This window comes from Barbus barbus (genome assembly GCF_936440315.1).
Source record: "Barbus barbus genome assembly, chromosome: 47".
Lineage (NCBI taxonomy): Eukaryota > Metazoa > Chordata > Actinopteri > Cypriniformes > Cyprinidae > Barbus > Barbus barbus.
In genome coordinates, this window is record NC_136725.1 from 10,787,933 (window position 1) to 10,810,671 (window position 22,739).

General features: G+C 37.4%; 1 protein-coding gene across 1 annotated transcript in view; it reads left to right on the top strand.

Moving 5' to 3' along the window:
- Positions 1-22,739, top strand: part of dchs1b (dachsous cadherin-related 1b) — a 107,770-nt gene that overhangs the window by 19,144 nt on the left and 65,887 nt on the right. The window lies entirely within an intron of this gene.

A 22,739-nucleotide genomic window follows, 5' to 3' on the forward strand; every position in this document is an offset into this window, starting at 1 on the left:
CATGGACTATTTTAACAACGTCCTTACTACCTTTCTGGGCCTTGAACATGGTAGTTGCGTTGCTGTCTATGCAGGGTCAGAAAGCTCTCGGAGTTCATCAAAATATCTTCATTTGTGTTCTGAAGATGAACAAAGGTCTTACGGATTTGGAACAACATGAGGTTGAATAATTAATAACAGAATTTTCAGTTTTGGGTGAACTTTCCCAGAAATTAATATTATCCATTCATTGTTTATAGGCAAAATAAAGAGAAACGTTCAGCAGATTTGCTTTGAACTTTGCATGAAAGTCTATTTTTCCTCAGCTCCTACTCTCATGAAGCAGCGCTCAAACAACATATAATTTTGCAATTAACTTCAAATATTTTCCAATAAATGTCTATTTTATTTTTTTACTATACTGTCATTTCTTTATTTGACTGCGTCATTTGCAGTGCTTTCATGGGCTGTGTAGTTCATTTCCTAATAAAAGATGTTAAGTACACAGTCTTGTACCTTTTGAAATCTGCAAAAATTTTAAGAATCCCTGTGGAGAAAATAAACGAGAAAAACTCTGAAAAATGTCAATTAAATTGGGCTCACCGTGCAGCTGCGATTAAGAACCAACTAACATTCTTCTGCAGAGCACAATAGATGATATTTTGAATAAATTATGGCAGAATCTTCACTTTTGGGTGAACTGTCCCTTTAAGCATTTCTTCAACAAACACTCCTCAATCTCTTCCCCTCCTGCTAGCTGCTGTACAGTAGTTCAAATCTGCTTAGCTAGTTTAGATCTCAGTGCTGCATGGGGGCAAATATGCATCCAGTCAAAGAGCCTAATGAGGCTTGAATAAATGCGATTAGAGTTTAGTGAAAAGGAAATTAGGAAAGGTGACTAGAGATGGGTAATTGCTCACAATCTGCCTTTATTTCACACATACACTACTAACATTCAAACGCAGTTCTCACTCCTTTCCCCTCAGTCTTTACTTACTATTTCTACAGTCTCTATCTATAATTCTATGGTGTCCATCCTCTAAAATAAGCAGGCCTTTCCCTCCCTTTTTTAAGCCTTTTCCATCAAAGAGCTCAGATGAGTGAAATTTAATTACAAGGCTACTGTGCGCACCAGACGCAGCCAGTAATAATACCTGCTGTATTGATTTAATGAACAGGTTGAGGCGAACAGTCCATTAAAGCCCGCGGACCTACTCTAAGGTTGGTCTAGACCAGGGGTGCCCAACCCTGTTCCTGGCGATCGACTGTCCTGCAAAATTTAGCTCCAACTCTAATCAAACACACCTGCCTTTAATTTTCACGCGATCCTGAGGACCTTAATTAGTTGCTTCAGGTGTTTGATTAGAGTTGGAGCTAAACTTTGCAGGACAGTCGTTCGCCAGGAACAGGGTTGGGCACCCCTGATCTAGAGCGTGAACCACAGCGTGACAGCGGTAATCTCTTCTTCTTTCACTCACTCCATCTTTACGGTCCTAAACAATTGCCTTTATAAGCCGACATACCAATAAACAGGACACATATACACACGGTGCCATTAATTGTGGTCACGCTAACCCATCCTTGCTTTGCAGACTGTCAGGCACCTAGATTATCCCTCCAACACACCCAGTAATCTTGCTGTCACCCTGGTGGTCTCTTCTCTGACCTCCATCCCACTCGGTTGATGCTCTGCCAGCTCGTCTTCATGAGATCTTGCCACTTTTCTGCCACTCATTGAACCCTCTGGCCTTCACCCTCATTCGCAGGACTGTTATTTCCCTCCGTGTGCTGCCATTACATAATGCCCTGTCAGTATTTTTAAGGTTTGTTTGCATTACTTTTAAGAGGCTGTACATTAACCTGAGGTTTTTGTTTGATGGGAAAGGGAGCTTACTGCATTTTTCCAAACCTCACGCTGAGTTGATTCATCTACCCTTGGCAGGGTTTGGGTAAACTTGTTTGAGTTGGCATCCAAGCGTGGCTCTGCGAGATTTAACTCTGTGGAAAAGACCCTGATTGCCGAGGAGAAAGAAACGGAGGTGCTTCTACTCAAAATTCACACGTTGTCCCTGTCATATTCATTTGGAGTGACTTATAATCAAGGTCTTAGATCAACACTTAAGTACTGATTTACGTCCACTTGCATTGCTTATTTGAAGGCTCCTCTTTAGAAAGCATATAACTGTAAAAATGTTTGGAAATTCATCCATCATTTTTTTCAGCTGACTAGATGTTTAGAGTATTTTTATTCTGGCAAAAATGGCTTTTTAATCATGGCCAATACAGTTTTTGGCCCATTTGTGTAGTTGTCTCAGTTTGCTCATTACTCTGTGGCACACATGTTACAATGTGTTTCTTATCCTACCGTTCAAAGCAGTTTCAGTTGGTATGGCCCTTCTTTTCCAGTCCACGTTTGTTTCAGATCAAGAAAGGACGGCCTCTGCAGGCCCATTGAATATTTCTTGGGCTGCAGAGCCTGGAAAAATAAGATTGTCGACCTCAAATCTCTGTCAGGCTGATCAAACTTGTGCGGGGCGCTTAAGTGTATTACAGTGAATATGGGAGAGAGTTCCAGTAGCTGAGTTCAGTCCGTGTGCGCCAGGCTTTATGTCTGCTGTCACTCATGGCCTGGAAGGAAAGAGACATTCGTTTGAATTCATAATGCCTTTTCATATGGAGCTCTTGCTTACAATGGTAGTAAATGGGGACAATTTAAGGGGGTTTAAAAACTTGCACTACTGTTCAAAAGCATAAAGAAATCATTACTTTTATTCAGCAATGATGCATTACATTAATCAAAAGTGACAGTAAAGACTTAGATTGTTACCTAAATGAATAAATACATTCAGTTAATTTAAAATTTCTGTTCATCAAAGAATCCTGAAAAATTCTGTATCACTGTTTCCAAAAAACAGTAAGCAACACAACATTTTTCAACACTGATAATAATAGGAAATATAGCAGCAAATCAGTATATAGTACGATTTCTGAAGGATCATGTGACACTGAAGACTGGAGTAATGGATGCTGAAAATTTAGATTTGCATCAAATTTTTTAAAGATGCATTCAAACTGAAAACAGCTGTTTTAAATTTTTATTTTCAAATGAATGCAGCCTTGTTAAAGGGGTCATCGGATGCCCATTTTCCACAAGTTGATATGATTGTTTAGGGTCTTAATTAGGGCTGCACGATAAATCGCATGTGAAGCGCATCTGGTCAGTAAAGCCGGTTCTGTGATTGGTTGTAAATCTCCATCACGTGCTTTCATATGGAGCGGCATTTAATACATAGAGCCATAGATCACTGACAAGCTACGCAATATCGCGTTCATGATCACAGATGAATCGCATTCCAATTCTGAACGCGATATTGCGTAGCTTGTGCAAGTCGCATCCAATGACCCCTTTAAGCAAAAGATACTTTTTTTAAAAAACATAAAAAATCTTGCTGACCCGACCCCAACATGAATGGTAGCGCTTTGTTTATAAAAGTACTTACATTAATGCTTCTGTTAAAAGTTGTGTGTTATTTTACACTTCACAGAGTAAAGGTTAGTAGATTTTTTTTCACAAAAAATATTGCGTTAACATATTTATACCATCTTGTGGCAGCAATATTGAAATAGTGAGTGTTTTAATGTGTACCACTGGTCCCTTTCACAAGTGGCTTATGGTAAACCAGATTTTTTTAAAAGAAAAGGAGGGATTAGTCAAAATTAGTTTTTGTGGTACATTTACATTATACATTTAGCATACACTTTTATCCAAAAGCGACTTACAATTGGGGAATACAACAAGATGTATTAAACATCTTTTTTGTGGAAAACATTACTATCCCACAATTGCTTTTATTTGATCTTAGCTTGTACTGAACCTGGAATAATCCTTAAAAAACAATGGCATTCTGTGGAAAATACTTCCGCCATGCAGCTGTGGTGATAACGGTTGTCTTCTACACTCCAGGTGATGATTTTGACCCTGGTTCAATGGCCGTCTTTGGTGTGCTGGACAATTCATCATTGTTCCAGTAGCATGCACTGCTCTGAGCTCAAGTGTTTTGCCTCGGGATGAGTTTACCCCTGGAATGCAGAGCTCTCGCTGCTTAGCGGATATGAGAGCGCTCCGTGATTACAGTAAAACTTGACCGGATCATCTGGCTCAACCTGCTCCACCTGCAAGCGGAGATCATTGACTTCTAATAAAGAGCCCTGCACCCCTCATAATGAGGCGGAGATGTTTCTTTCGCTCCGTTTCTTCTAAAGATTGGGTAGATGGGCCAGTGCTGATCAAACAGAAACGTCTGATAAGATCTCTTGCATGTTCAATAAAAGCTCTCAGCTGTCTTGCGGAGAGGCTGTGCCATTATTGGACCTTTTCCAACTAATCAATTCATATTCAGGAATCAAACATGGATAATTCAGATCCAGGTGCTGAAAAATAGCAGCAACGCGTCCCTGGATAACCCTGAATCTGCGCCGAGCGCCAGATGGTTGTGCCTGAACTGTTTAAGAGTGTATTCATCTTATGAGAGCTCTTATGAGTGGATACTACAGAGCAGTGTACGATGCTGTTAAAGGCCGCTGTTTATGAGAGAAGATGAGGTTTTTTTTGGTTGGCTGTTTGCACGTTCGCACAGTTCGCTTATACATAAATTACTACCCCATTATTGACAGTTAAATATGTGTGCTACAGCAGCAAATAGTGATAAATCAGGCAATCTGGGAGGCTTTCACTCGCAGTTCAGATGTTTCTGGGTCAATGACATTTAAGAGTGTCCGTGTTAAAGAAAAAGAAAAATCCTTTACAAAAATCCAGTGTAAAACACAAACAGAATTTTCAGAAATGTACTCTATGTATTCTGTTATGTTAATGTTAATGGTTCTAACCATTTTCCTTGCACAGTGAATATATCTTAATATATATTATATAAAATAATATATATGTTAAAATAATACATATATTATTTTAAAATATAAATTATTTCAAAATATGTGTTTATTTCAAGGCTTTTTTTTCTTTTCTTTTTTTTTACAGATCTCTGAAATTATATTTTTTTCTGAGAAAAAAAAATGTTCTAAGGGTTTTACAAAGGTTTTGTTTTCAATAATTTGCCGATATAATTCTTTTAATGAGGCTTTTTCATCATTATGGTATTGGAACAGAATCAAAACAGCATCAAAAAAGGAAACAGAATTCTGGACTAAAAATTTGTACCAAATCATGGACTCTTCTATAGTTTTTAATTGAAAAAGGTCACAACAATTAGATCAGTTCATTATTCACCATTGTTCTATCTGCTATATATTGTGTATATATATATATACTGTGTGTGTGTGCGTGTGTTAGAGCAAGAGAGAATGGAGAAAGATGTCGGCATGTGGTGTGAGTTATTAGAAAGGAATTGTGCCAGTAGTCATGGTTACCATGACAATCTGACAGCAAGGAGGAGGGAGGTGGTGTGTGTCTGTGGTGTGATTGTGTGATTGTGTGTGTGTGTGTCTGTAGGGTTTGTGTGTAGGGGGTAATTTGCTTTCGGCTGATAGCCTGGTTGGCAATGGTCCCTTTTGTCTTTTTTTAGACATTTCTATATTTTATGCTGTTTTAGGTGTGTGTGTGTAGGTCTGTGTTATGTCTGTCCGGCCTCCCCTCAAGGACATGAGAACTGGACTAATAAATTATAAGTGTTATCCTTTGTAAGCAAAGCTTGTGCACAAGCACACACACACAAATATGCGACGATAAATAGCCCTTCGTTGTGGAAACAAAACCACTCCCTCACATCTAACATATCTTCTTGGGTACTCTGCTGTCTAGTGAAATACACACTCTTATCGGACTGCCTGAACCAGAGAATTACATGACAAAAGAGAGTAAAATGGAAGCAGACAGTCTGTGGGCAGTGAGCCATGCTGGTATCACACTGGTAAAGAATAACACCAGCTCTCCCCAGAGATCTCCTCTCTACCAGAACAAAGAGCTGTCCCTTCCTCCAGAGCTCCTTCAGTCGCACTGCCTGCCTTTCCATCATCTGTCTCTTCTGGTTTGACTGGTCATTTTCAGAAGAAAAGGCTTTTAATTTGATCTTTGGCTCAAATGAAACGTTTCAACATGAATTATGCATTAATTAATAATTTTACGGTGTTGAAATTTAAATTCCAGAGTCATTTCTGGAAGGTTTGTATCATGTGGATATTCTTTTGAATGTTGTGTTGCAATAGATACTGTATTAGTCATAATTGTGATTGATGTCATGTTATCATACCTTGGTAGAGCTACAAGTGTGCATACATAAAAATGAGGTTTTCTTTTATTTATTTATTTTACTGAACCCATTTCCCCTCAAACTTACACTGGTTGTGTGGTTGTTTAAGTATCAGGCTGTGCATTTATACATGTAAATATGCATGTGTGTGAGATTATATGTGTAAAACAATGGTTTAAGTGTTACTGTACCGTTAGTCTCAAGTATAGCCAGACCTTCAGACTGATGGCTGAAGGTCTGGAATCCATGGCAGCTTTCATTGGCCAAGGCCCGCCCATAACATGTCAAACAACCAATCACAGTTCATTTCGTTCAGTGTCACATTTCGGGGAGTGGAAATGTCGCCACAATAACAGACCAGTGTTTAAAACTCTCGAGCGTATTTTAAAGATTCAATGCCGCGAACTTTAAATATCTCACATACTTTTGAAAATCCAGTGTTTAGTTGATCCTGTCAAGCGCTCGTCGTCACTGTTGTAAACTCGACGGCTTTCTTCTTTCGTGAAGGGGTTTGGCGTCACGGCATCTTTGTTTCCAGGCAGAACGTTAAAGAACATGACACACATGTCTCCCGGAAATCCTGTATAATTCAACCAATCCAATGACGACTTCGAAATTCCTGAAGCTAAGTGTGCCATATGCATCAGACGTTTAGCCAACGGTCCGTGGGCGTGACATCTGAGGCTGAGACTGCTGTGCCGTAGATAATTATTATGTCTAATTATCATCATCTTGTTAAATGAAGATTCAGTAACTATAGAGGAGCCATACGTATAATTAGCTAAAAGACAGCTTGAAATCTCTGTGGATTCTCTCAGTACCAAGGTTTGATCAGGGAAGCTTTCTTTCATATTTGGATGAATAAAATAAATAAATATTGATCAATATGAGCTGATTGTCAGTCAACATTCTGGCTTTTTTCTTGTTTGCGCTTTGCTGCTGAGATAATCATAATAATAATAGTAATAATAGTATGTGTGTGTGTATATATATATATATACAGTATGTAACACTGACACTGTTATTATATTATATATATAATTGTTTCTAATAATAATAATAATAGTTATATATTTTTTTATTATATAATTGCTATATATTCATATTTATAATATAAAATAAAAAATTCAATGATGCCAAATGAGGCATACAAGAAAATGAGTAAAAAATAATAATAATAAAAATAAAAAATATATATATAGAGAGAGAGAGAGAGAGAGAGAGAGATTACTTACTGGCTAGATGACTTACATATTGTAATCCGTTACTGATTCCAAATTACACAACAAAAATTGTAATCCGTAACGTAATCCATTACATTACACGTTTTAGGTAATATAATCAGATTACTTTTTGATTACTTTTAGATTACTTTTGATCCAACTTGTTTATCATATTGATTTAAACAGTATAATCTTATACCATAATGATGTAAAAATACAAAGAGTGAGAAAATAGTTTCCTTTCATTGCAATTAACAACATGAAGTGCATTAAACATTATATTACATCAAGGTTTCCCAAACAAGATTTGGGAAACAAGATATTTTAAAATTAAAATAAATCATACACTTACTAAAAAAGATTAAATATTTTATGCTTACCTGCACACCATATGGCCATTAACCAATGTCAGAGAACCGTGAACAAGCAAATGTGATACTTAATTATTAAAATATTTATTTTAAAATCTCAGAGGTACTTAAAGGGGTCACTGATTATGATCACTTTTTTAACTTTAGTATGTAATGTTGCTGTTTGAGCATAAAAAACATCTGCAAAGTTACGATGCTCAAAGTTCAATGCAAAGGGAGATATTGTCTTTTACAGAGTAGCTGATTGACCACCCCTTTAAAGTAATTATATTAGGTGAAAGAGGTTTAGATGACAAAAGTTTGAGAATGTCTGCAACGAGAATTTGTGCATTTTAATGAGTTTGAAAGACAAAAGCCTTTCAATAATACATAATAATGCATGGTTAAATAACCTACTGAGTGATAATTCAAATAAAAATGAATGTGTTCATCAGTAGTTGATGCAATGTTGAAACACTTCTTAAACCTGAAATGATTTTTGTAAATCATTGGTCAAATCCTCTGTCGCCACCTGACTAATGACTGATCTCTGTGTGAATGTCCACAAAACTGGAAGACTTTCTGAGTGTATATAGGCAGTGGTAGACTATTTTAGAAAGGAACATTTAAAAGATAAAAAAGAGGAATTAGAGAGAATAAATAAATGATTAATTTATTTCTATTGTGTGAATAATATGTAATCTATAAAAAAGTAACTGTCTGATTACGAGTATTTTAAAATGTAAATTACTCTAATTACAAGTACTTAATTTTTGGAATCTGATTACGTAATCCAGATTACATGTAATCAATTACTATCCAGCTCTCTCGCTATATATATATGAAGAGTTTATTTGCAAAAACAGATTTTTTGCATGTTCAAAAATCATTTTTTTATTATGTTATCATGTTTTTATTGTGTTTTATTATGTTAGTTAGCTGGTTTTTTTAAAGTAATTTTTTAACCTAGTCAAAATAACCCAGCTGCAGTTGGATTGAGGTTAATTGGAATGCACAATGAAAAAACAGACGGAGTTATATGTTTTTGCAAAGTAACTATTCATATACATGTGTGTATATATATATATATATATATATATATATATACACGCACACACACACACACACACACACACACTATAAATCTTTATTTTATACTAGTTGCCACTTTGCTGTCCAAGTTGTCCATATTAGTATTGGCATTTGGCGTTTAACACCAAAAATGGTCACCCACTATTAACCAGTACCTCTAACTTCACGTATGTATCTATGTTTCTGTAATGTCTTCATGCAATTCTCTCAGGTCATCATTCATAGCCCATAGACACCCTCTAGAGTCATTAGCACTTGTCTCCTGAATGCATTTTCACTGTATCAAGGTCATATTAAAATAGGCCTGTGTTTCACCATCCTCTGGCTACTAATGTGTCTCATGATGCATCAGACATATGTGTTTTGTCAGTTGACCGAAGCTGGCTGTCATTTTATCACATAACATCCATGGAGTAAATGGGTTCCTTGTTAATTATTCTAGGTTTGGTGTTGGTTTTGTGTGACAGCACACACAAATCAAGATGTCTGTTCCTCTGTGGATCTCATCAAGTTTTGATCCGTAAGGGTAGTGGAGCGTAACGTCTGGGGTGATGTCTGCTGTCTACAAACCAGCTTTGACTGAGTGGTTGAGGGAAAGAAAAAGGACAGGAAAAAGAACCGTTAGCTAGGTTTAGCAACCTTGTTACTATGATAATTGACACCTATGGGATGGCAGGAGTGGGGAAAGAAAACTGATGCAAGATTAGGACAAATAGAATGTTGAAATGAAGGGCGATGGACATTACACTGACGAGAATTACTGTTGTTTGTAAATCTAATAGTCCTTCGTGGACAAATCCACAATTCCTTTGTCACTGTATATTTATGGGTGCAAGTGGATGCCATTTCTTTGTTTATGAAATGTCATTTTACATGATGCCATTCCCATTCTGGAACATTTTTGATTGTTCATAATGATTTAAAACTGGTTGTTCAGGCAACATCTCCTACAACAGCGCTGCTCTGTGATCCTGCTTGTAGCATCAATCAAAACCCATAGAAATTGTTTGACAAACTAAAGGAACCCATAAACCCATTTTTATTTACCACAAGGGAAATTGCTCTTAATCTTCAGCAGCCTTATTTTCCACCGTATGAAATCTACTGAGGGTTCACTGTACCTCCTGCCACACAGATGCAAACCATTATGCACAGCTAAAGAGAGAGCAAATCACTCCACCACAACACTAAAAGGCACAATGAAGGCATGTAGACACTTTATGAGCAAAACAAAGTCCTTGCGCTTTCTGTAATAAAAGAAATCTGAGTTAACAATCGTTCTGAGAGCAAAGCGTCACATCTCTCCCACCCCACCCTGTCTCAGAGCTGTGAAGTGATCTAATACAAAGCCCTTTGTCTGGGTGGATAATGATCAAACAGGCGGAGGGGATTTCTTGCAGGATTGCTCTCTCTTATATTTTTGCTCCTGACCTAATTAAAACATGCACACTGTATGATCTGTGAGGTGGCGTAACGGGAAAATCCAGTCTCCTAATGGAGAACACGACTTCCTTGCTTTCATCTGAATACTTGGTTCTTTAAACAGCAGACACTGAAGCTTCAGTTGGTTTGCAGGCACTTGTAATCATTTGATACGTTTTTATCTGTGCTGACTGCATAGGGATGCAGAATATATTGGCACTATATAGGTTGATAATGCAGATTTAGTTTTATTATTTATTGGTATGTACTAAAATATTGTATATTTTATTGTACAGGGTCATTTTATATTCAAAGGTAATCTGTAAAACCTGTAAATTGAATGTCCATTTATCCATATTATGATGTTTTGGTGATTTGTTTATAATTTATTGAAAATATATAATTTTTATTCATTGAAATTTCTCTCTTTCTCTCTCTCTATGTAAATATATTAAATACATTTAAATTAATAACAATATTTTATGCAAATTATAGTTTAGAAGTAATTCAAAAAGAAGGGAATGTAAAACTGTCGATTGCTAACATGTAAAGTATTAAATACCGATAGGAAATCTTAAATAAGTCTTTGATGTTTTTATCAACCTCTGCATAATGCTTTCAGACTTTTAGCTTTTTCTAATCTGAACAATGGCGCTATCGCTGCAAGGCTGATTCTAAATGGAGCGGTGGATGCCAGTGAAGTCAGATGGTGCCGTAATTTTCAAACTGGATTACCTCATCTGTTAAAGGATCACTTCCTTCCTATAGAGATCTCAGAACAGGAAGCTAACACCTCATGCTGATCAGAGATATGGTGTCTGGACCACAGTGCTGTTTCGATGCTTATCAGCAATCGAAAAAAATTGCATTCCTAATAGGAACATGCATTGTTGTACCACAAACAATATAATAAGGTAATTTTCAGAGGTGAAACAGGGAGCTCACCCCCATCTGGAGTGTGTTTTGAGGAAAAATATTTTTGTAGCTGTTTGAAATTTTAGAATTTGAGTGAATTAATTTTTTCCCGGCCTCCCCGTAAAAGAAATCTGCACATGGTTATTTCATTTTTTTTTTTTACAGGCTGCCATTTTTATCTCTCTCGCAAATGCATTTGTCACTGTTGCGCTGCAGGGGAGAGAAAAAGAAGAGACGAGACGGGAAGAGAGGCTAGGAGAAGAAAGAAAAGGGAATGAGGGGGAGCATAATATAATCGTTCATCTATCTTTGGTATTCCTAACCTCCTGGCTCTGCAGATAATTGAGCTGAACAAAGCCGCAATTTGACAGTGCATCGTTAGACATTATTTGTTGTTATTTTTTCACTTCACCCAGAACAAGGCCGAGACTTTATGCATGATTTATGCACTTTCAGCATGATGTCTTTGGGCACTGCATCACATTTTACACATTTTTTAAAGCATGTTTTTAAGAGTCTTTAAGGTAGAGTATCAAGTTTAAAATAGACGCCTCTGGAACCCTGCGTTAAGTTCTACTCTGTCCCACTGTTTCTGAGCACAAGAGCACACCCTCCTTTACATGCAAACAAATAATTTGTTAGTAATTGAATTTATAGCTCAACTGAACTGAAAAGATTTCTTGTAAACACCTCAATAGATCTGATTGAGCTTGATCCTAATAAAATTAGATAGGATTGACAGAGGTGGTGTAGAGCTGAAATAATAAGGTAAATAGGAAAAATCTATCATTTAATTATCCATTTAAATCACTGAATCCATCTGTTTTCTCAGTCAGATTCAAAATGATATTGCGCATATGCACAGTGCAGCGGTGCGTATTTTTACACCTTGCGGTTTACGAGACTACAGATACTACAGTTTTATTTGGAATATGCACATGTAAATTAATATTTCAATCAGATTGCAATGTTTAGGGTACATATGAATTAGGGATGCATGATATTAGATTTTTGCCAATATCCGATATGCCGATATTTTTCAAATAATTTTGGCCGATAGCTTATGCCGATGATATACAGTGCCCTCCATAAGTATTGGAACAGTAAAGACAAAATTGCTCTGTTGGCTGTGGAGTCAAGATATTTGCAAATATGATTAAAAGATGAACATGAGACAAAACTACAGAGTGTCACATTTTATTATTAGCCGTTTCAACACATACATGTTTTACCAAAAGAACAGCACTTTTAGAGTTCATCCCACTCATTGATGTGAGCATAAGTATTGGGACAGTTGAACATAAGGCAGATATAAAAGATTAAAAGCTATTATTTAGTTGCAGATCCCTTGCGCACAATCACAGCAGTGAGTCTGTGACCCATAGACATCACCAGACTCTTGGTCTCATCCTTTGAAAGACTTTTCCCAGCCTTTAATGCAGACAATTCCAATTGTTGCTTGTTTTGGGGAGTTTCTGCCTTTACTCTCCTTTCCAGCTGGTGAAATTCATGTTCAATCAGATTTAAATCTGGAGATTGACTTGGGCAATCTAAGACTTTCCATTTATTTGCCCTTATAAATTCCTTGACTGAACTGGCAGGGTGTTTTGGGTCATTGTCCTGATGCAATATGAAGCACTTCCCAATAAAATTCATTCTGCTACTGTCATCATACATTAAGTCATCAGTAAAGTTGAGAGGGCCTGTTCCAGAGACAGCCATGCATGCCCATGCCATGACACCACCTCCACCATGCTTTACAGATGAGGCTGTATGCTTGGGATCATTGCAGTTCCCTTTTTTTCTCCACATTTTTGCTTTCCCATTACTTAGATAAAGGTTCATCTTTGTCTCATCGGTCCATAAACACAGTTCCAAAACTCTTCTGGCTCACCTTTGTGCTTTTTTGCAAACTCTAATCTTGGCTTTCTATTTTTGGTGCTGGTCAGAGGTTTGCATCTTGCTGTGTAGCATCTGTAATTCTGTGTCAAAGTCTCCTGAGGACAGTAGATTGTCAGAGCATCACCCCAGCTATCTTGAAGTTGTTGCTGATTTTACAGACACGTCTTTTAGGATTAATTTTCACAGCTTTTATGATTTGTCTGTCATCAACTACTGTTGTTTTCTCAGCCGATCAGGTAGTTGTTGGTTGCTGGTGTCGCTGGTGGTTTCCAAACTTTTGATTTCTCCATGCGCTTTGTTTTTGCTAGAGCTCTAACTGACTTCCTCTTTTCTTTTAGCATCCAACTTGCTTGCTTTTCTCTCAAAGTCAGCTCCCTCGTCTTCATCCTGGTTTGTGTGTGTCATCATCGAATGCAAGATTCAGAATACAGAAGTAATGGATATAACTGATACGACACATTCCCTGCTTTTAATATCTGAAGAATTAATGCAACAGGACACAGCTGATCACTTAGAAAGACCTGTGAGGCAACTGTTCCAATACTTATGCTCACATCAGATAGAGGGATGAAACTCTAAAAGTGCTGAACTTCTTAGCTGATACATCTATGTGTTGAATCACCCAATAATAAAATGTGACATTCTGTAGTTTTGTCTCATATTCATCTTTTAATCATATTGTAAATGTCTTGACTCCACAGCCAACAGAGCAATTTTGTCTTTATTGTTCCAATACTTTTGGAGGGCACTGTATTTCCCTTTGTTTTGAAACAACACCAAGTCTTTTCTCTGCGGAAATTATAAACAATTTATTTTAAATTTTTAGTTTTGAGCAAAAACGTATTTGTTAGAAGTAATAAACTTTATTAAGGTTCTTTTTTTGTACATTGAAAGCCTTGAAAATAACTCTATTAAAATCAGTCTCTGCTGTGTTTTTTTTTTCTCGGACAGATGCAGTTGAAATCATAACATTTTATTTGTGGATTTAACATTAATAGATGGTATAAAGCAAAAGAGCTGTAAAAAGTCTAAAATTATTTTAGAGCTCCTTATATTTAAGTTTTCATAATCCATTTGAAAAAAATATTATTTTATTTAATTATATCAAATTATTTAATTTACAAATGTCATGTTTGTGATTTGTAAGCTATAGCTTCTGACCTTTAAATCAAAACAGAATCATGATTTTATGACATCGATACTGATTTATTTATTCAGAAATACCAGTACCTAGAACTGTTATGCAGAGTTTTCTTTTAGGTCTCACAAAAGTGATGACAGCAGTATCAAGAGCTGTTAAAATGGGTTTAACCCTGAGCTCCTTTGGACCTTTGACCTTTGAGTGTAGAAAACTTGAAATTCAGTGGGAGCAGATTCTACAGACCAGAGCCCTTGGGTGTTTTGAGCTTTTTAAGTAGTAGTAATATGACCGCTGACATAATATAGCAAGCATTAGTGCAATGATGGATCAGGCTGCTTAAGAACTTGGGAAATGTTGTAGAGTCACACAATAGCCTGGCTCCCTAGAGTATATGCTGTTGTGCTTAGTTTCTCCAAGCAGATTCCTGCAGGTCTTAACAGAGTTGGTGAGGTAGCCATGATGAAGCAAAATTGTCTTCTGAACCATAGCCGTCATAACTTGCCAGATTATGTTAGTCAACAAGGAAACAGTACATCATATCACATCTCGTCCTCCTTGAATCACCTATTATATCCAAAACAATCCAGTCATGGAAAAAAATCCAGATTGTTCCCGGCTGCTGTGAATCCTTGTGATATTCTTCTCACAAACCTCTCCTGTCTCCAGCCTAAACAAGTCGGGTCTACAGAGCCATTTGAGCTCTTTGATGTCACTGGGCACTTGTGATTTATTTTAGGCTGGGCTCTGAATAAAACTGCTCTGAATCTCAGCATCCCTTAAGCACATAATGTCTCTGGAAGGAATTCTGTTCTCCGGCATCACACATCTTGAAGTGTCGCTCAATACCTAACCTGGCAGCACACAAGGAACACCTGGATGTTCGCTGTGTTAACCACTTTTCGTCATGTAAACATCGCAGCCTTTGTCTAAAAGTGTGTTGGCAGTTAAAGGACCCTCATCATATGGTAACAATCTTTTCACAAGCAGATTGCATGCCACCAAAGTCATATTCATCCTAAACTGTCTTTGAAATATTAAGAGGGTGGGTGGCTGCACCGAGCGAAACGTTCCCCTAAAATGGAAAAATGCCACACGACCTTCTTTTCAAGGTAATTAGTCTTCTCTATTTATTTGCATAACAGACAACCAGGTCCATGGCAAATTTGATGTTTTATACATCAGACTCCCCATTTGTCTCATGGACATGGGCTCTGACAGTTTAGATTGAGTGCGGGACTCAAGCCCAGCACGCCGCTCGGATCCCTGGGCATCTCTCTACAATAGTGCCCTTTATGTCAGCCGGTGAAAACGGCTCTTAAGTGGAATGGTTTCTTTTTGTTCTTAAGCAGAATTAGGTTTTATGTTGAATTGAAAAGAGAAACATTTGAAGCGTAATAGCGATTGTTCTGGTTTTGTGGGTTGATGTATGGAGTGAGGCTTCAATGTGTGGCAGAGCTTAATTTATGTGGCCTGTCTGGCGGTAACAATGTGAGCCTTAAAGACTTCCATCCCTCGCTTTCCCTTCCAGTATCTGGGTTTAAAGATTAGGAGTATTACTCATCTGGGTATTCTAGCAAAACTTCTTTCTTTCTTTCTTTCTTTCTTTCTTTCTTTCTTTCTTTCTTTCTTTCTTTCTTTCTTTCTTTCTTTCAGTTTGTTTATTTTTCTGCTTGTGTATCTTTTTCTGTCCGTTCTTCTTGCATCTTTGTTTCAATTTGTTCTTTCCTTCCTTCCTTCCTTCCTTCCTTCCTTCCTTCCTTCCTTCCTTCCTTCCTTCCTTCCTTCCATCCATCCTTTAGGTCATATTTATTTCAGTTTTTCTTACCGTTTCTCTTTTCTCTCTCTCTGTCTTTTTTCTGTCTATCTGTCTGTGTTTGTCCGTTCAATCTTTCCATCCACCCAGCTCTCTTGGTGTCTGTCTTTTCTCTAATTGTCTTGTTCTCCTTCTGTCCTGCCATGCATGTCTCTTTTTTCCGTCTTTTTTTCAGTAAATCTGTTTCTATCAGTCTTTATCTTTCTGTCCATGCCTCTTTCTCTCCATCTCTGTTTTTACTTCTGTCCATCTGTCCATCTTTCTCTCTCTCTTATTCTCCCTCCGAACATACACTTCTCTGTCTGCCTACATTTAAGCCAACACTTCATAGTTTTGGTTTAGCGACTGATGCCACTCCACATCTGACCGTGAGGACGCTACCAGTGGAAATGCCAGTTCTGAGCGGACCAACACACCACAGGGGATTGTGGGATGCTAAATGTTTCCCCTCAGCAGGAGGAAATGAGGAGTGTCTAAATAAAGCCAGTTGAAATGAGAGAACAGCATTGGGAGATTTAGCCCCTTTAAACCCCAGCACAGGAGTCCAGACAGACACTTTAAGGCTTCCTTTATCTTCTGCGTATGTGAAATAAAAGTCTAGAGGGTTCTTGTCTCAACTCCAGCTGACGGTTAGGTGTAAACGTATGTTTCCGTGCATTAGTCTCTGGTGAACTAATTTGGCCTAATTCTTGGCATGACGGGTGAAAGGCAAAATATATTAGCTTTTGTTGGAATATACGTTTGAAACATATGCTACAGTGATATTTAAGGTTTGCAATACAGCACTGTATGTATGTGCTGCCAAAACAGAGTCCTGGGATTTGAGTCTGGGACTATTTTAAGGTCAAACTGTGGCGATGTAGAGAAGCTTGGCAGCTAGGCATTATCAGGTCACTGTTGATTTAGGGGGAAACTGTTGGGTCTGGAGTTTTAACTTACCTGCTTTTGCACCAGCGGAAACATTCTCAGTCTCTAAATTGCAGTAATTTAACACTTTTGAATGTAATCTCTACATGAATATCCATTTTCATGTTGTACATTTACAGTATAACTTTTTTATCATTTAATACTATCGGTTTTAGAATTGATCTCATTTATTTAGACAAAATTGCTCATTTTTAAGCTAACAGCCGATTATCTGCTTTTTGGTTTCAATATTATATCAGTGTATCCCTAAATTAAAAAACAAAATTCCACTTGAGAGTTCTAAAAGGAAACACGTTTCCATGGTGTAAATGTTCAGACTTTCTGAAACAAGAACATTAGCCTCCGTTTCCATGGTGTGGAAATTTTACTGGCGTTGTTTTAGGAAGACAGATTCAAGGGATCTATACTGATCCGAAACTTTCTGGTTGAGTTGAGTTTGGCTCAGTCAGCCTGGACAGACCACAGCTTTCAAGGTAGGAAAAGAAAAATGTTTCCAAGCAGTAACTGAGTACTTATGGAACAACCGTTTCCCTTAATATATCCTTGATGTAGTGAAGACTTTGTGTCTTTAGGCTTGGGATCATTTCTTGAGTCTATCTAACCATGCAGCTCATATTGACCACGGTGGTCCGAAATCGGAAAGAGAGTGCTGAGTTACTCCATGACTCCGTTGCATGTCAGTCAGCATAATGGGAATGAAAGTGAGCGATCCAAAATAGTGCCAGCAGAGAGGATATGGATATTGTTATATGTATACCAGATAAATCACTACCCCTACCTGTCATTCACACACACACACACACACACATTTTGTAATATATCAGATACACAATAGCTTTGCATATGTGTTATTAACAGAAACACACCATGCCAATTACTGCCTCAAGCATAGAAAGGAAAAGATGGCATAGTGTTCTCATATTTCCTCTTTTGGGAAATTATTCCAATCAGTCCAATTTGTCATTAGCAATCTTTAAAACAGAAAAAGCGGCCTTCAGGCTGGGCAAAGGTCAGGTGCCCAAGATCTGGGCGGTGTTACTCAAGACATTTAGCAGCCGGCCTTAAGTTATAACTCTACCTGACAGCTTTATCCTATGGGCCTCTTTCACTTTTTCCCTTTCACATCTCTCTTTTGCTCCACATGCAGTCTTCGTTTGTCTGTTTTTTTGTCTGTCAGGTGTGATGGTTTCTTTGGCACACCGTTGTTGGTGCTCCTTTTAACCAGTTCTTCCACTCCTCCTCAACCGTTACTTCTCTGAGTGAGAATGAGTCAGGCAGCTGTTTCAGTGGTGGAAATAAGTTTTTGAGATCTGCATGAAGGTGAGAAATGACTAAATGTTGTGCCTAGTTACTTCCCAGAGGGACTATCGTCTTTAAACTGAACCCTGTGCTGGGAGAGTGGTCAGTTTCTTTAGCCACAGGGAGTGTCTATCTTGTTCGCTCTCTTTTTTCTCCCGTTATTTCTTTTTCACACATAAGGATAACATGACGGTTGAATAGACAGACTGAGCGTGACCATGGATTGCTGGGGTTTTTTCAGCTGTAACCTTAGAGCTAAAGTAGAGTACATTACAAGAAAGAGACCCATGCTTCAGTGCTTAATCAGAGTAAATCTGATTTGATTTCAAAGAGTTTTTAGGGTGATTTAAAATGCCTGTCACATCTGCTGTGAACATCCACTTTAAAGCTATGGTTCTTAGCTTGTTTTGTTGTTTCAGGATGTAGATTTTTACACTGCAACCCAACAAAGTACACAAATGTTTTGTGCACAAAATTGCCAATGATGTTTAAAATAAAAGCTGTTTTGTTTTGCTTTGCTTTGCTTTGCTTTGCTTTGTGTTTTGTTTTGCTTTGCTTTGCTTTGCTTTGCTTTGCTTTGCTTTGTTTTGCTTTGCTTTGCTTTGCTTTGTTTTGCTTTGCTTTGCGTTGCGTTGCTTTGTTTTGCTTTGCTTTGCTTTTGTCTCTGATCAGCCAATGTTTCACTATTCTGGAAGAGTACCCGCTAAATTTGTGTTTGATGAAAGATCTGGGGCATGTCACATCTTCTGCCAAATCAGTAAACAGGCTACAACAACTTTTAGCTTCAAACCATGTTTTCATAATGTTTACCTGATCTACTGATTGCTTTGAAAGCTGGATGATGAACAGTTTAATTCACCTGTTATGCTTAAACTATTGCTAGACATATGTGAATTTTCTGTAATGAAACACACATGCTAGTTTTTGACCTTGCAGCTTTAAAGGGGTCGTGCATCACGTGAAGCCTCTTACTAAATGGTTTGACTGCATTTCTTATATTAAGCAGATTTCTGCCACTGAACCCAGCTGGTGACAGATCTGTACATGTGGAAGGATTACTTATATTCATTTAGTGTGTAATATACACATTCATTTCGTTTTAGTAGTTCCCTCAAAAAATGAAAATCCTGCCATCACTTACTCACTCTCATATTGTTTCAAATATGTATGAGTTTCTTTCTTCTGTTGAACTTAAAATAAGATATTGCAACGTGATCTCATGATAATTCATATGTATTTTACGTAAAATGTGGTTCTACAAAATGTACATTTACTTACGGTTTTACAGACACTTAAACGTACAATATTGACATATTTTCAGCATCTAAATGTACAAATACGTACGTATTTTCAGCATTTAAACGTACAAAACTGACGTATTGACGTCATCTAAAAGAGTCTTATGAATATTGAAATCGCGGCATTAATTTTATTATTGTTGTTTTTAGTTGTCATATCAATGACCTTATGTTTTCAATTGCATTATAAAATTGTTTACTCCTTTACTTAATATGAAATTATAACATTTCATCTTGTTCTGTGTGATTTGTTCTGCCAGCTCATTTCCAAGAATAGGCCTATATGTTAAACAAGACTTCACTTTAAATAAATAACATTTCTGCAATCGTTTAACCTTTACTTGTCATGTAATGTTTACTTTGTTTGCCGTGGGCAACAAAAGGTGTTTTCTCTGACATGCTGTGACTGGCAATAGAACTATAAAATGCACCAAAACAGCAACAGAATTATGAAATGAAACAATTTTATTTGTGCGCTGTAATTCAAATCTTCAGAATCCATACGACTGCGAGGAACAGACCCAAATCCAAGCCTTTTTTCTGCGATCTTCAGCTCCATCCTGAGCAGCGAGTCCAGTGACCGTAAGCATCAAAACCCACATTGACTGACGCGCTCTTTACAGATTCAAATGTTGCCGCTTTAAATTACAGATTTTACGGCAGGATAATCGAAAGCTCATTGGCTCTCGCTTACATTCGTCACAGATTGCGACATGCCGTGTTTCTGGTGAGATGTGTTTGAATGATGCACACGCGACTTCATGGAGTGGATCGAGAAATAATCTGGAGAATATTTTCAGCGATTAACAACTTAAATTCTGCTCTGCACCTCACACAAACCTACTGTATTCTGTCAGAAAGGACTGCGGCTGCAACTCATCCTCATTTAGATTACTTTACTGCTTTTGACATTTTTGCAATAAATAAATAATTTTAATTGCATTTATCATGTTTTTCTTATACTGTACAGAAATAGTTATGTTTAGGTTTAGAGGTAGGAGTGGGATTAGCGACTATAAAAATATTTTTAATGCTATAATATTACTAAAGTGGTTATTTTCCTGTATATTTCGGTCAATTGTGTTTTATGTCCTGTTATATTCTCTATAAAATGTGTAGGTTAATGTTTGGAGGTAAAATCGCTTATTGATAAAATGATAAAAATGCATATTCGCTATAAAATGGGTAGGTTTAGGTTTGGGGGTAGGTTAAGGGGTCTAAAAATCTAAATCGCTTTGATAAAATGATAAAAATGCATTGATACGAATATCGCAGTGAAATAAAAGATAAGTAAATATTTTACATTTTTTAGCTAAAAATATGTAGCGATATGTGTTAAACGTTGAATTACGTCTAAATTGTACATTTTATCATCAATTAAAAAGGTACAAAAATTGATGTTTTGTGCTTGTAAATGTTAAGTATTAATACCTACATATAAACAATGAGACCAGGCTGGATATTTTGAAGAATGTGTGTAACCAAACATTTGATGGTCCCCATTGACTTCCATAGTATTTTTTTTTTTTTTTTTTTCATAAAGTGAAAGTCAGTAGGGACCAAAAACTGAACATCAGTACGGAATTTTAAGAAGGAAACCCAGCCTTCTCTTTACCTCCCTGTAACAGGGCAGCTGTCACCCTGCCCTACCCGGATTCTGTCACCCACTTAAACCCACCGTCCACACACCAGGTGGGGTGATCCCTGCCTCCAGCGCTCTGAACATTTGGAGACGTTGTTAGTGCAACTGCTGTCTGCCTGGCCTGCTGAGACAAAACGAATGACAGTAGATTCAAATATAAGTGTAGATGTAATCGAGAGCCTTCTTAGAGATCATAAATCCATAATTGCTGAAAAGTAGATCGATTTGGCAACCTATTGTGTTCAATTAAAGTAAGGACATTTTCCATTAGTTCGCCTTCATGGCAACATCACGTAATGGGAAAATGTGAATTATTAACAACAATGATCTCACACCAACATGCTCTTTATGCATCTGGTTTCTTAATTTGTTTTCTCTGGGATATTTGAGAAAATTGTTTTAATCGCTACCCTTAAACCTCCAACTTTAACCGTTGTTTCTCAGCTAAGCATGGCTTGAGAAACGCATGCTAAACAGAGAGGGAACAGGGGACGGGGTGAGGGGGGACTCGGGGGCCCCTCTCCTGTTTCTCCAGAGAGGGTCCGTCTTGGCAGACATGTGTAAATATCTTTACATGTCTGTTTTATCAATCTGAGGCGCTCCTCACGCGAGGCACTGATTGGAGACCCAAGGCCATCTGTCAAGCCTGGATTTCAACAATTGAATTTTTCAAACAAGAGTGCCGGCGCTAAACACTATCGCTCCCAAATGTCAGGCACTGGTATAGATATGCAGAGACCTGCGGCTTAAACATTACAAAGAAGTGAGAATAAATCAAGACTCGTTTGAAGAAAAATTATTGTTTAACTCCAGAAATCGATCACCTGGTTTGATTTAGGGTTAAGTGTTTCACCTCTCAGGTCGCGAAATGATGAGAGATAGCAACTAAGCTCCTGCCTACTGATTGAATTACAATCACAGTTTCAAGGTCAAAGGTTAGAGGTCAGAAAGTAAGCACAGGAATGCAAAACCATAGACATATATAGATGCCCTATTCGACCGCTCCACGCACGTAGATGCAGCCGCCATCTTGGAACGGTATTTTTGACGTCATTCACCATACTGTAGGTTCACACAGAGCCGTTGAGCCGTTCTGTGCATGATTGTGGCATCTTTCGAATATTCAGTGATTACTATGGTGAATGAAGTCAAGTATACCGCTACAATATGGCGGACGGCTTACGTATTTTTTTTTTATATAAATACTGTATATATTTAATTTAATATTTTTTGTTAAAGTTTAATACATTTTTTTTATCTAATGAAATTAAATTTTTGGATATTCCTTCTTTCTAATTTGGGTTTGATTTAGGGTTAAGTGTTTCACTTCTCAGGTTGGCAAATGGCACAAGATGGCAACTAAGCTCCTGCCTACTGATCGAATTACAATTTAAGGTCAAAGGTTAGAGGTCAGATAGTGAGTTCAGGAATGCAAAACTATGCCAAAAAAGTCTGTTTAACATACAGCAATAT